The 15,116-nt window shown below is 46.1% G+C and overlaps 2 long non-coding RNA genes across 4 annotated transcripts in view; one reads left to right on the plus strand and one right to left on the minus strand.

Annotated features, from left to right (window-relative positions):
* LOC102015536 overlaps window positions 1-15,116 on the plus strand; it is a 28,099-nt gene that overhangs the window by 84 nt on the left and 12,899 nt on the right. The window lies entirely within an intron of this gene.
* Window positions 5-10,733, minus strand: LOC106146749. 3 transcript variants are annotated; one of them, XR_001231316.1, is made up of 3 exons: window positions 10,659-10,733; window positions 853-1,089; window positions 5-531 (listed from the first exon to the last, which is right to left on the minus strand). It is a non-coding gene; the product is annotated as an uncharacterized LOC106146749 (long non-coding RNA). The 3 variants fall into 3 exon arrangements; XR_001231318.1 differs by lacking the exon at window positions 10,659-10,733 and adding an exon at window positions 1,921-2,149; XR_001231317.1 differs by lacking the exon at window positions 10,659-10,733 and adding an exon at window positions 1,366-1,469.

Genomic DNA, 15,116 nt, shown 5'->3' on the forward strand with positions numbered 1-15,116 from the left:
GAGTAGTATACATTTATTTTTTGTGACAATTTATATATTCTATACGGGCCTGTTTTTCAGCCAAAACAGTGAGCTGTAAATAAAGTAGGATACTTGCTATTGTCTGTCTATCTATCTATGTATCTATGTATCTATGTATCTTTGTATCTGTGTATCTATCTATGTATCTATGTATCTATCTATCTACCTACCTATCTATCTATCTACTTGTCTATCTATCACCTGGCTATTTTTGTTCCCTGAGGTTGTAAAGCAATTCACAACAGCTACACTAAGAAACATGCTGTGGACAGATACTTTTTGGAAAGGACTGAAGTGGATGGGGGTGCACACGTAGGGCCCGGAGCTCAGAGGGGGCAGTAGAGGTGTGCAGTGTCTTTGTGGTTCCCAGAGGATTCACCCCTGCTGTACTGTCCAGCCTCAGGAACAGGAACGAAACCCAGATAGATGAAGATGAGACTGCAAAAGCAGAAGCCAATTCAGAAAATGAAGAGATGGTTGGTGAAGTGTGTCCAGGAATTTGAACCTTTCCTGTGGGGAATGAAAGCTGTTTTAGGCAGTTATAGTAAAGGTGGCTTAGTTCCACAATCATTACACTGGGGTCGGGGGTCAAGAGAGAGACAGTCTCTGATTTCGAGGAGCCTGGTACACTGTGAGGGCAGTGGATGTTCTACTTTAAGAACAGACTGATGGGAAGGAGGCCTGGAGCGGCTAACATTCTCGCCTTTGTCCAGCCTGCTTGCTCTCCACCACTGCTAGTCCTCACCACTTATCTTGGGCACCTGCTTACGGGCAGCATCCTCCACAAAGATGTGTTCAAGTCCTACCCACAGTACCTCCTACCTGCAGTACCTGAGCTCCTGTCTTGCAGGTAAAATGAGTGAAGTGAGGTCATACTGGAGTAGGTGATTCCTTATCCAACACGACCCATGTTCTTACAAGAAAAGGATGCAGAGGCACACAGGAGGAGGGTCACGCATGAGGATACAGATGCATCAGGCAAGGACCTCTTGTAACAGTGGAGGCAGGGATTGGAGTGAAGCATCTTCAGACTGAGATAGGCCAAGGATGGGCAGCAGACACCAGAAGCTGGAAGAGGCAAAGAGATTTTCTGTTATAGGTTTCCGGTTTCTGACTTCCAGTCTCCAGAAAGGTTATCCAGTGGGGATCCTTGTTAGGACCACTCTGGGAAGCAAACCCGGCTCTCATCCTGCTGCACCTGCACCTGCACCTGCATCTCCTATCCACTGCCAGGACTTAAGGAGCCATCTGTGGGCTGCTGATTCCCAAGTTCAGACAGTGAAGCTGTATTTGGTGAACAGGGATTTAATTTTCCCCAATAGGAAACAGGAAAAAAAATCTTACTTTTCCCATATTTCCATTTCTTCAAACCAGGCTTTGGCTTCACTCAGTCAGAGGAGACACTGTTGGGGAGAAGGTCAGGTTGGCATAGTGGCCCCAAGGCAGAAAGAAAAGAAGGGATTTCCTGGCATTGCAGCTTCTGAAGACTCACACACGGATCTATGAGGCGTTTCTGAGGATGATTTCTAAATGTTTATGCAGAGTTTATAAATCAACCCTGAGGTCAGATGAGTCCCTGTGACATTTCCAGGCTACGCATCCTCTGCAGGCCACTTGACACATATGCAGGGACATCTCCCAAGCATCTCAAACAGGCTTGTTCCAAAATCAACTCTGGACTTTCCTCCCTAACCAGTCTCATTCTGTCACCACCATGCCAACTCAAGCCATTACAGTTGTCCCCTGGAACTCACTGGAAGTGGCCTCATTGTAACCCCTGCTTTTCCTTTCGTCTCCATAGGCTCCACTGTCCATTGGACAGCAGTGTGTCCTAGCGATTCTGCTTAAAATATTGAACAACCTTCCCGATGCCCCTAGAAGCACTTCCACACTCCTTACCATGGCCGTAGGCGCTGTGCTATCCCAGCTGCCTACTCTCCAACTGTCCTCCTGGCTCCCTGCATTCTCCCTGAACACATGTGCCAAACTCCTTCCCACCAGGCTACCTGCTGCGGGCAGAGGGAGCAGTGCTCCCCCAGCACCCCACTCACCTCTCAGAGGGACCTCCCCTGATGCCCTCTCGTTCTGTCAGGACTAACCACAATGTGCACTCATTTACTACCTTATTTACTGTCAGCCTCACTGATCCCTCCATCCTGCTTAAACTATAGGGCTCTTGGATACAGGGGCCCTGCCTACCTTGTTTATCAGTGTATATTTGGTACATAGTAGGTACTCCAGAAACCTGAAGAGATAAATGAATTGTACAATCAAAATCCCACAACAATGGCAAGTTCTAAGAAGGATAAATAAAACTGGCTCTGAGAACAGATAATAACACAACCTGACACTGGTTGTAGTTTGGGAAATCTGGTCTGAGGAAGCAGTTAAGACCCAAAGGATTGGCATGTGCAGCCAGGCAGAAGGGGCGAGGTAGTGAGGAAGACTTCCAGCCTCAGCGGGAGCAGTGTGTGCAAAGGCCTTGAGGTAGAAAGGAGCATGGTGCACTCTAGAATCTGAAAGGTAGAGCTGAGGAAGTAAGAAGGTGAAAATTTCAGGAAGAAGCTGGTGAAGCAGGCCAGAAACAGCCCGGTCAGTCTAGACTGACAAGAAGCCATCTTCAACTCAGGAATGACATGGTATCACGGCACACCTCTCCAGCTGTCATGGAGACTTTGTCAGATGGGGCTGGAGTCGGGTGGGGTGAGGTATGGGTGGATGTGAAATGGGATGTGAAATGACCAGAAGTTCCCAGAAGCAGCATGGGAACTGTGCTTAGGCTAGTGTGATGGACAATTCCCAAAGATATTTAGAAAGATACGGAAAAACAAAACAAAACAAAACAAAACAAAGACCTGGTCCTTCCCCCTCAAAAAACTTAACTTTCCCTGAGCATGGAAAGGTGTTTGGAGGGCAGGAATGGTGGTACGTGAGGCCCTGAACATGCAGGAAGAGGCAGGTGTGAGACCAGGTAAAATAAAACACTGACGATATTAAAAAGGGAATTCTGAGAGGATACCTTAAGGAATTGTGGGAAGATGACAGTCAGGACTCCCCTGCCCAAAGCTGCAGGTCTGATGACCTCACAAAAGCACCGTGTCACAGAGGAGCTCTAGCACACACTGGCTCACCACTGAGGAGAAGCAGATTTCGCATGAACAGTTTTGGCTTTCAGCTCATCTGTGTGCACTTTGAGATCTAATTTTTTTTTTTTTTTTTTGGTTCCTTGACAGATTGCATTCTTGGTCGCCTTTCAATTATTGAATTACTGTTCTTTATCCGCAGCCTCTGACTAGTAATCTTATTATAACAATTGCCCAAGACCCAGAACTGAACGTTGTGCAATAAAAGTCCACAATAATGAAAATGCTTAAATTAAATTAAAAAAAAATTTAACATGTAGCAGAGCATGCTGGAATGGACTGTGTGAGTCACCAACGATATGAATGATTTATTTGAGAAGTTATGTCATACGGAGAAAGTCATATTTTGATCTCAACATTCAATACGCAGGCCAGCCCCAATGCACTTGTCACAGAGCCTCTGAATGAAAGGCTCACGCAGAGATTATTAACCTGTAAATAATATCCTAATGGTCTGTTGGTGGTTTGTGACTATTTTTTTTTAAATACTTCCCAGTGGCGTACCATGTAGTTGTTTCATATTTCTTTCCACTGTCCCACACATTTGTAACTCTGGATGAGCGTGTTTTGTTGTGATCTCACAAAAATAGCCATCCTGTGATGCCCAGGCAAGAATCTGCTTCTGTTTGCCTTACTATTTTAAAGAAAAATAAGAAAAGAAAAAAAAAACTCATAAAATATTAAAGAAAATCCTAATTTTGTGACTTGTGAAAGCAGAATGATTGTATGAATAGTTAATGAGAGAGCTATATTCTAAATGCTGTTTCTCTTTTACCGTAACAAAAAGAAATAGCATGGTACACAGAAACTACCACTTTACCTTTGAACCCGAAAACTTCTGATACCAAGTGTGTGGGTTTCCCACACCGAGCAATTCTGACACTGTCTACCAGGGATCAGTATGGTCCTCAACTTAGATGCCAATCACAAGTAGTCGGAGCCCGTGTTACCCACACTTCTAACCTGACTACAAATTGAAGCTCCCTACCCTCTCCCTCCTCAGGTTGATGACTTGCTATAAGGGCTCACAAAACTCATGGGGACACTTAAGCTGACTGGTTTATTATAAAAATATTTTAAAGGATATAGATGAAAAGGTACACAGAGTAGGCCATGGGCATGGTCCAAGCCACAGGACCTTATCTTCGTAGGAGCTGAGATGTGCTACCTTCTTGGCACATGAATGCGTTCCCCAACCGAGAGGCTCTGAGAACCCCAGGTTGGGGCTGGAATTTCCAAATTTCTAATCATGGCTAGTCTTTCCAGTAACCAGCTGCAATCTAGGAGATCATCAAGAGATGCTTTTATCTCTGGGGAAATTCCAAGGAATTTCGGAGCTCTGTGTCAGGAACTAGCATCCAAGATCAAATATTGCAGTAAAAGATACTCCTAATACCTCTATCACTTGAAAACTTACAAAGGTTTTAGGAGCTTTGTGGCAGAAACCAGGGATGAAGAACAAATATATATACACATATATATATATATACACACACACACATATATATATATACACACATATACATATATATGTATATATACACGTCAGGAAAAGAAAGACTTGTATAAATATTTTAATACTAAATTTATTGAGATATCATGAGATTAAGACAAGTTTCATTTGGCCTGTACAATTATAAGAGGTGCTCAAAGTGGTGGCCTTTAGCTTCCAGACATTTACTAGTACAGCGAACTCCTGCTTGAGTAACCTTGGTCATTCAGATTGCTGCACATGCAATTTCAATTTCTTCTGTAAGGGCTGGCAGTGTAGTAGGTCTTCTGTGATATAGGACATCCTCTAGAGTTCCCCATACAAAGGTAACAGTATGTATGCATTTTTTGCCTGCCTCCTGCCCCCTGATATATATATATATATATATATATATATATATATATATATATATATATAGTGTAGCAAGGCATTTGGTCACTTTACAAAAGTCCAGTGGCTAAAGATCATACCAAAAGATATTTGACGTTCCTGATAATCAGAAGAATGCATACTAGAATAGAAATGAGATATCATAACACAAAGGCACAATTTAAAACACCAGTCATACCAGAGTCCCTCTCTGGTTTAAAGTTCAGTTGTTTGTATTTCTTCCACATCTGGCTTCCTTTAAGGGCGGTGTATAGGAAGGTAGGCAGGTCTGATGGGGAGCAGAGATGTGGAAACCTAGAGCCTTTATTCAATCATTTCAATCCATAAAAATTGCTTAGCATTACTCAATATGTACCAAGAAATGTTTTAGGTGCCAGATGTACAGCAGTAAACAAAACAGAGACCTTGCCCTTTGGCCTATGGACCTTCCATTCTGTTGGACATGAAACAGATAATAGACTAATAACTTGTAAGTCAGGGTAAGGTAAGTGCAATGGGGGTGGAGAGGTAGGGTAAGGAGAATAGGAGCTGAAATGTGAGGCTTTCTTATCCATATAGGAAGGCACCATGAATAAGACCATCCTGCCACCCCACAGCCCTCTTGGCATCCTTGCTTGGTCATATAAAAAGGTCTGGATCAGCCAGCTCAGCCTGAGCCTGAGCTGGCTACAGGGAGCCCAAAGTGCTGCTTCAGGGTCCTTCCTCCAGCTTCTCCCTCAGTCAGTACCTGATGACTATTATCTTATCACTTTGAACAGGTGGGATGTTAGCTGGGAGCCACCCCTAAGGTATGCCCAGGGCCATATGCCATAGCATACCATTCACTTGTTCCTTTTCCTTTTCCTTCTGCACACACACACACACACACACACACACACACACACACACACACAAATTAGTCACAACTTACAGGAGAAAAGGTTTATTTGGGCTCATGGCTTCAGAGGTTTTAGTCCATGGTTTGCTGGCTCTGAGGTGGAAACATCATAGTGGAAAGAAACATCATAGTGGAAAGGCCTAAGAAAGCTGCTTACCTCAGGGCAGCTGGGGAAGCAGAAAGGGCAAGAATGATCCAAAGAGGAAGGGGCCAGGGACAAAAACACCTCCCTCTAGGTTATGCCCCAGTGATCTACTTCCTCCAACAAAACAAAGCACCTGATTATTCAGTCAAGTGCAACTTGATTCTGAATGTGGTCGGCTGTCTCTTAGTCCTGTATCAAGGATGGCGAACCTTTTAGAGCTTTTAATGCTATAGATAGACAGCTTGGGGCAGCACGTGTGCCATAAGTCTGCCACTGCTGTGACCTATATGGATTTTGCCTCGTTCTTTCCTAGCTCAGTAAACTCCGTGGCTCAGGCTTGGAGAGAGAGAGCTAAAAGGAATAAGGCTTAAGAAGGAATGAAAATAAACGATTGTGACAAGATGCTGTCCTCCCTGCAACCATGTACACTCATGACAACCTGCCCTTTCCTTCATTCCCTGTACACCTTAAAGGGAGCATGGGTAAAGATGGGAAATTGTGAATGGAAAACTTTTTAGGCCTCTTGCTGGTAAGCGGGGCAGAGACAGAGAAACAGTGAGGGCTGATGGAGGGAAAGGGAGCAGAGTAGACAGCGGGAGAGGGAAGAGGGGAATCAGCAGCCAGAAAATCCAGCTGGGAATGCAGGGCAGAGTGGATCGTCCCAGAGGCTTCCGTCTGGATCTACTCCAAGCTGGGAACAGGCTGGGGGGAAGCAGGGGGACATCTTTAACCTGCACACCTCCACCCCCGGAGTCAAGTTCTGAGGCCAGCAGAGGGGAGCTGCGGGGAGTTGCTACCCAGCCCAGCGGAGATTTAGCACATTGCTTTTTCCCTTTATTTTTTTCTGGGCACTGTGGCTTGTGATTGAGTGGGGAGGTTTGGGGAAGGCAGCCAAGGCTTTTAAAGGTGCCAATACTCTGGCAAGAAATAAGGAATACTGGCTGCTAAGAGAGCCTAGCTACCCCAGTCTCACCTCCTGTGCCTCATTTTTCTTTTCCTCTCTGTGCTTTCTGTAATGACCCTGCCTGACAGCAAGGTGGTCAGCAGCTGTGATGAAGCACAGAGCAGGCCCCGGAAAGGTCATGAGCTGGACTGGTGGTGACCTTGAGCATGTGGTGACCCAGCGCCAGGCTCCCTGACCGCCTGCCTCTTGCATCCGTTGGGTAGGTGTGCAGTGCATTATACACCAACACCAGGCCTACAGCTGTGACAGACACGGTTCTGCCCTCAAGAAGCTTACACTCTGCGAAGGGTAATAACATTAAATAAGAAGCAATAAGCAAATAGGTGAGTGTAGATAATGGTAAATTCCACAGAGCAAAACAAGAAGGCAGAATGAAAGAGAAAGAAACATCATAGTGGGATGTATGCCCACTTCAGACGCCCGCTTTAAGTGATGAGGGCAGGTGACATTTACGCTGGAGTTTGAAGGAGGAGATAAAATAGAGGTGAGACCTGAATCACCACCCATTGCATGGTATGTGTGCTAAGGAAAATGAAAGAAACAAGGAACAGGGCTCACGCTGACTCTTTCAACCTAACAGATCAAGGTTATCATCTCACCCCACATTTTTTGTTATGCTTATTTATTACCATCACATGTGAGCTGGGGTCTAGTAAAGGAAGTAGAGGACTTGCACTTCAAGCGATTCAGTGGGATGGGCCTGCTACTTCCTAAAGCAGAAATTTCCAGATTGAAGTAAATTAAAAATGATGCTACAATTTTTTAAAGTTACTTCTCATAATGAAAGTCAAGAAGCAGGGCTACTTGGGAAATTAAATTGCTTCCTTAGTTTCACTGGGAAAGGCCTCAAATCCTTTAATAGGAAATTGAAAGCATTCCCAGATCTTTCTTATATGGGGGTAACATTCCCAGCTTGCAGAGGTTTGGGTTATTACAACTGAAGGTCTCTGAAGGGTGCTCTACGTTGCACTCAAGAAATATTTACCAAACACTTAATGTGCGCCAGGCACTGTTCTTGCCAAGAGCACAGCATTAAACAAAATAGAACATTAGAGACTGAGTCCTTTTCTCCTGAAGCTTCTTTTTTACTGGGAAGAGACAGTCAATAAATAAACAGATCAACAGGCAATGGCATGAAAAATAAGGCACAGAAAGGGACAGAGAGCAAATCACAAATTCCCAGTCATATGCAGATTAGAGAAGATGATACTTGAGGAGTGACCTAAAAGACAGCAGGGAAAGAGAATTCCAGGCACAGAAGGTGCAAAGGTTGCAAGGTAGAGCTGTGTTTGGTGTGTTCTAGACCAGGAATCTGGTGTGGCTGGTGTGCGGTCAGGGGTGTCTTAGCTTGGGCAGTCCCCGAGATAAGGGTTTGTGTGCAGTGGTTTATTCTGGAAGTGATGCTAGGAAGCACTGCGACGGAATAGGGAAGAGAAGGAAGGAAAGCTAACAAACTGGACGTCCATGAGTAGGTTAGCAGTGTGGGGAGCTGAGCTCAACCCTGTTGCAGAGTTTGATGGTAGAATATGGCTCAGAACTGCCCTACTGGGGGGTCAGGAGGCTATTTATCCACCCCACATCTCATTGGAACAGATGACTTCCGGAACCACCCCTAAGCCATAGAATGCCTCTGGGTAGATGCGGGAAGGCACCGGAACATAGGACGATGTCTGCAGGTGACTACTTGGTAAGCCAGGCAATGTGGCCAGAGTCTTGGCAGTGTCTGCAGGAGGACAGTGAGTAGGAGTGAGATCAGAGAGGAGGCAGGACCCCAGTCAAGAAGACCACCACAAGGACCTTGGATTTAATTTTTGGTAAGATGGCAAGCATTTGGAGAGTCTAAGCAACATGATGTGATACCCACCTGGAAGTTGAAATGTGATGACTGCAGAGGGGGTGGTACGGAAACAGAACTGGAAGCGGGAAAGCCAGTTAGAAGGCCTGTGCAAGAACAGAGCCAAGCGCACAGCAGCAACCTGAGGGTAAGAAGTTGCTGAGGTCCTGGTTTGTTTTGCGGGCACAGCCTATAGAAGCCACTAATGGATTGGATACAGGACAGACAGAAAGAACAGTTGAGGCAAACTATATTTTCTGGCCTGAGAAACTGAGAGAACAGATGCTTACAGAGGTGGGCTGGGCTTAGGGAGGAGCTGTTTAGGATCTGCTAGATGTAGAATGTCCATATTAAATCAAATATACACAAAGGAGACCGCTGGCCCAAGCCTGAGTCCCTGTGCCATACACCGCAACCTAACATCATGTAAACAAGCAGACAAACCTAACTTAGAGACAGCCATGTCTTAGCTAATCACAAGCAGCTGGCTTCAGTCAGTCACAGGTAGCCAACTGATCATACAATGTGCAAACAAGGCAGACACGCAGCTCTAACCAAGCAGGCTATTTCTGTACTTTACTTCCAACTTTCTCTCTGTACCGGCTCCCCACTTGATAGGGTGGCGCTCTCTCAGCGGCTCCTGGTTCTGAGTGCTGCCCAACTCATGAATCGCTTCTTCCCCAAATAAACTCTGTAAAATTCCATTTGCCAAAAAATCTGAACACCTCTTAGACATCCAGTTGAGCTATTAATGAGACAGAGAGACACATGTGTGTCTGGGACCTAGTCCGTGCTTCTCTGACTCATGGCTGTGGCCCATTCCCTGGTGGCCAACCCAGTGTTTTCTCTCTGGGCACAATGCTCCCTAGGTTCTTCAAGTTTGGGCATTTTCACTTTCATCCCACACTTCTGAGTACGTACAAGTTTGTCTGAGCTCCCCCTCCTTATAAATCAAAAGATAAACAGGTGCTTAAAACGTACCACGTGTGTGGACAATGACCACTGTGATGCCTCCTTTATCTTATTTCCCTCTGCTCCTTCCCAGGACCTCCTGCACCAAGGCTGACATTGTGTTGCAGTCAAATACATAAACTCTTAGACCTCCGCTCCATTTCACCCTCACAAAACAAGCTTTGAGGATAAAGTTTCTCTCACGTCTTGGGTTAGTGGAGAGGGTACGAGGAACCACCTAAACAAGTTATTTCCACTCTGTAAAGGTACACATTATAAAGTTAATGCTAACTCGTTAAGTAAACCAGCTCTAAATTGCAGTGTCTCCACACAATAAAAGTTTATTTCTTGCCCACATTGCAGGCATCTGTCCTGGTGACTCTGTTCTACGAGGTGATTCAAGGATCCAGGATCTTTCCATGGTCTCTCTGTCTTCTCCACCTGAGTCTATCACTTTTGCCATTTGGGATATTCCGTGGCTGCCTCCAGAAGTGGCATAAATCCCGGCCACGTTCCTTTGCTAGAATTGGAGCATACTGTTCCAGTAAGTGCAAGAGGGGCTGGTGAGCCTCCTGCTTCTCTCTGCTACAGTTTATCCCTCCTCCTAAATTAGTACTTTGGCTCTTTCGTTTTGCTTTCATTCTCTTGTGCATATTATAAGGTGGCTTTACTTTGCAATGTGTGATCATTTCTGGTGAATCATAAAGATAGCTTCAAAATCTACAAAGTTGGTCATCAAACCATACAGACTCCAAAATGAGGTCAAGTCACAGAATTCCTCTGAGCACATGTCATCCAGCACACTGCACCCGTGTAGTCAAGAAAGGACCCAAAGTGTTACCTGTGCTGTTTCTTATGTCCGGGAAGCGTGTCCTAAATTTCATAACGTCGCCGGGCATGGTGGCGCACGCCTGTAATCCTGTAATCCCAGCACTCGGGAGGCTGAGGCAGGAGGATTGTTGTGAGTTCGAGGCCAGTCTGGGCTACAAAATGAGCTCAATGCCAGCCTGAACTGCATAGTGAGACCCTGTCCCAAAAAGACAAAAATAAATAAGTAAATAAATTTAGTAATTTCTAGGATCTCTGTCTATTGCCCCCTAAGCCAGATGCCACTGGGATAACCTGCTACCCACAGCTAGGGAGGTTGCTGAGGAAAAGAGGTTCAAAAAAGAGAGAAGGAAAGAAATGCAGGGACGGCTGGGGTTAGGGAACAGGAAAAGACAGGAGTCGGGCTAAACTCTGATAATAACAAGCAAGAGAAAGGAAGAGAGGTTAAAGTGAACAGAGGAAGGGCGAGGGAGGGCCCAGGCGGAGACTCTGCTGCCAGGTGCTGAGGGGGTGGGGGGGGGGGCTCTACTGCTGGTGGCAGCTGATGGAGCTGTGGCCGCAGTGCTCCTTGGGCCCTTGGGCGCCGCTTCCCGTCCCCTCGCTTTGGTGGGAAGCAGAGGGGCGCTGGTTCACGTGTAGGGAAGGAAGAGGGGCGTGGGAGGAGAAGGGGAGCGGGGACGGGGACAGCGCAGAACGGAAGGAGGGAACAGGGGCAGAGGGCGGGGAAGCTGCCGCTGCAGAAAAAACGGCAAAACAACCTCTACGTGTTCTGCATGTTAAGTGCTCAAAACCGCTCGCTCGGTTTGGAAGGACACACTCGCCCCACCCCCAAAACTCAAGCTGCTGCCGCCCCCCCCCTCCGAGCTCCTAGCGCCTAAACCGTCCCGGTGCTGTACCTGGCCGCACCTGGGCTCACCGGGCAGCTCTCGGCCAGGAACTCGGGCCGCCCCCTGGACCTCCTGCTCCACGGGAGCTTCCAGCGCGACCACGCCGAGGGCGAGGTGGGGGCTGTGCAGGCTGGAAATAGAGGACTCAAGAGAGGGCGCGGATCGGGCCGGAGCAACAGTGGCCAGGAATCAGCCCAAAAGGATCAAATTGGCCTCTCGGTTTTCAACCCCGAGGTCTGGCCTCTGCCCTCTACTTGGCAACATTTCGCAGCTGGGGGCTATCAGCCAACAGCGCATGTGCAGAAGTTCAGGCTTGGGACAATACAAGAGCTGCCTGGGGGTTGATCCCGGTACAGGTGGAACTGGGCAGGTGGTGTCTTGGGGGATGGGGGGCCTCTAGGGCTTAGGATTCCATCAAGTTGCACGTGATCTCCCTTTTTCTCTTTCCTCTTTCCATTTCCTCTCCCTTGGTTCTCTTCTTTCTGGGCCACACCTGAGACTTGTCACCGGCCCTAGGGCTGTTAGGGAGCATACCGGACCCTTAGTACAAAGGTTATCCTTAAGGCCACTTCAAAATGAAGGCTTCTTTCTTTGGAGTAGCTTGGAAAAGTGTTTTACCACCAAGTCTCCTTGCTGCTAAACTTCCCACACGGCTGCCAGTTAAAAATCACACAATTTACAGCTGTTTCACACCATGGGAAGGAAGATCTGATGCACACACATCAATGGGGTTTTACAGCAAATCTGACCACTGCAAGCCATTGTACAGTTTCTTTCTACTCCAAAGGTTTGTAAGTGATAAGAACAATCTTAGGACCTTGTTAGTATTCAGGTTCCTTGTCCTTGTCCTCCAAGATTCCAGTCTAATAGTCCTGGGGCAGGACTCAGGAATAGGGCTTTTAACAAGCCCTCCAAGTGACTGATATCCTTCATAAAGTAACAAAGGCTGTCTTATTTAGTGACCACACCATTGTTGTTCCACCTACCCTGTTCTTCCTTAGACTCCGAACAAGCTTACCATGAAGTTTTAATTCTTATTTTCTGATCGTTGGAATGAATTGAACTTGGGGCCTTTGCACTGAGCTACATCCCCAGTGTCCTATTTTCTTTATTTTGAGATAGGGTCTCACACATCACTAAGTTGCCCAGGCTGGGCTCAAACCCGTGATTCTTCTGCCTCAGCCTCCCAGAGTGCTGGGATTACATATGTGGGCCAAGATGCCCAGTTCCTTGAAATTTTAAATGTGAAGACATAGCATTTTGAGGGCTCTTTGGCTTTAGCAGCTTTACTAGATGTCAAACCTACTAACACTTCTCTCCTATGGGAAACTAATATATTGGCTTTTGAGTTTATTAGAAGAATACATTGATGTCAGTTCTGTGGCTGCTCTTCTGCAGGTGACAGAAACAAAGAAAAGGACCAGTTAAGCCACAGATCTACAGCCGTTTCCCCACTAAACGCTTTGCACCAATCAATAACAAACACCGAGGTTTATTCACTAAACACTTTCCAAAGCAAAGATCACACACTTGGGATTAGATACAAGTCTGCTTCCCAAGCAGCTGTTCTAAGAGCTCGGGGTTTAAAAATCTAAGCCATCCCAGTCCATTTAATTGGAATTTAACAAGATTTTTAAGCAGATAAGGTAATTTCTTCACGCACTCAGAGATAATCAGAAACAGATGTGACTCGAATAGTAAAAATCAGGAGAGAGGAAATCCTTCTCGTTCAAGGACTGAATCAGAGTTCCCAGTCGATGACCTGTGAGAACCCATTCTTCCAAGATTCTGCCATTTGTTTTTCACTGTTCAATTTCTTCCGGGCTCTCACCCATCATTCCAGCTTGTTGTGAGCATTTGGATTCTGGTTTAGTCTTCACTCTCACAGTACCTGTTCCCCCAACTCGGATTTATCCTCCCATTTGATTCACAAACCTAGGAAGAAGTTCTTTCAAGCTGGTGACAAAAACCTGGACCAGGACAGATCCATAACTGTACTGCAGTCAAGGTAGACCCATTCTTCTGGTCACACGGACACTGCCCCAGCTTACATGTGGATCCTCAAAACACACATGTTATTGAACAGAGGTAGCAGGTATATTTCCTGTAGATGGTAAGGAACATATAGTAGGTGACAGTCAGGCCCACAGTGGTGGTGGTAGTGGAAGTACATGGAGATGGGATCGGAAGGACTACAGGATGCTCCTAATAATCATAGAGCCATGACATTAAGTTGCCCTTTCTTAGCACTGACCGCATACCCATCACACATCAGCATGGTGCCGGCATTAGCTTATTACTCCCCCAACTCCTTATGGGAAAGATCTAGTGGCTACTGGCATGGGCTCTGGGGCTAGATGGCTTGCATTTGTATCTTGACTCCAGCACTTGGTAAGTGTAGTGTTGGAAAGCTAGTGATCTGTTTGAAGAGCCTCATTTGCAAATGATGATGGTAATGGTACCACTTGTGGGGTTGTGCAATTAGGTCGGAATCTCTAGCTGCTGTGACAGATAAGCCCTTGAGTCTTCATGGCTTAATATATTAAAGGTTTACTTCACACAGATAATGGTCCAACTGGGTTTTCAATGGGCAGCTCTCCACATGAAAATTAGGGACCCATGCTTGTCTTAGTTACTTTTCTCTCATTGCTGAGACAAAATAGCCGATGCCCAGAATTAAGGAAGGAAAGGTTTATTTAGCTCACAGTTTGTGGAGGTTTCAATCTGTACTTGGCTGGCTCCAAGGCAGAGTGGCACATGTCAGAGGGCAATAGTTCATGCCAGTGGAAAACAAAAAAGTAACAAGAACAAAAAGGGAGGAGTGGCAGCAAGCAGCCTTTTTCCCTCCCTTATATTGTATGCAAACTACCCACCCCAGGTGCGTTAGCTCTCACACCCATAATCCCAATACTGAATCATGAATCAATCATAAACTGTAGAAGCCCGCCCCATGACCACATGAGGATTTTGGGGGCACATCCAGACACAAACCATACCAATGCTCCTTCCCTTCTGTGATTCTGCTAGCTGCTAGGTAGGGAAAGATCACTTGGTGGGATGGGAGATGAGAGTAGGGATTACGGGCCAGACCTAAAGGTAATGCACGTTTTGCAATACACAGAACCTACTCACAGGGCTTCTCTAACGGCAAAGCAGGCTGGAGTCTGTGTGTCTAGAAAGAAAAAGAAATGAATTTAGTTACTTGCATACTTGTGAGGTTAAACATAAATTCTTTGCAGCAGTACTTGGCACATAAATGTAAATGACAGTAAATGACAGTGATGATTACCATTCTTGCATGTCTTCCTGGTGCCTGTCCAAGCTATCCTAACCTTGGCTGCAGAGATCCCTGAGACTAATTCTGTCCTCGGTTTTGTGATGCTTGGGGGTTTCTCTCCATAACTAGTGAGAACCTTCAAGTGTTGAAATTGGCTCTGTTCTGTGGACACCAACCCCAGCATCTTCCCTGAATGTCAGAGGTCACTGTGACACCAATAGGATATTTGAGGGACATGAGACAAAGAGGATCTATGGGTCTGTACAGCTCCCTGGAGACCCCAGCAGGCTTTGCATGGCAGATTTCC

Source organism: Chinchilla lanigera, unplaced genomic scaffold (genome assembly GCF_000276665.1).
Source record: "Chinchilla lanigera isolate Chin_1 unplaced genomic scaffold, ChiLan1.0 scaffold00093, whole genome shotgun sequence".
NCBI classification, from domain to species: domain Eukaryota; kingdom Metazoa; phylum Chordata; class Mammalia; order Rodentia; family Chinchillidae; genus Chinchilla; species Chinchilla lanigera.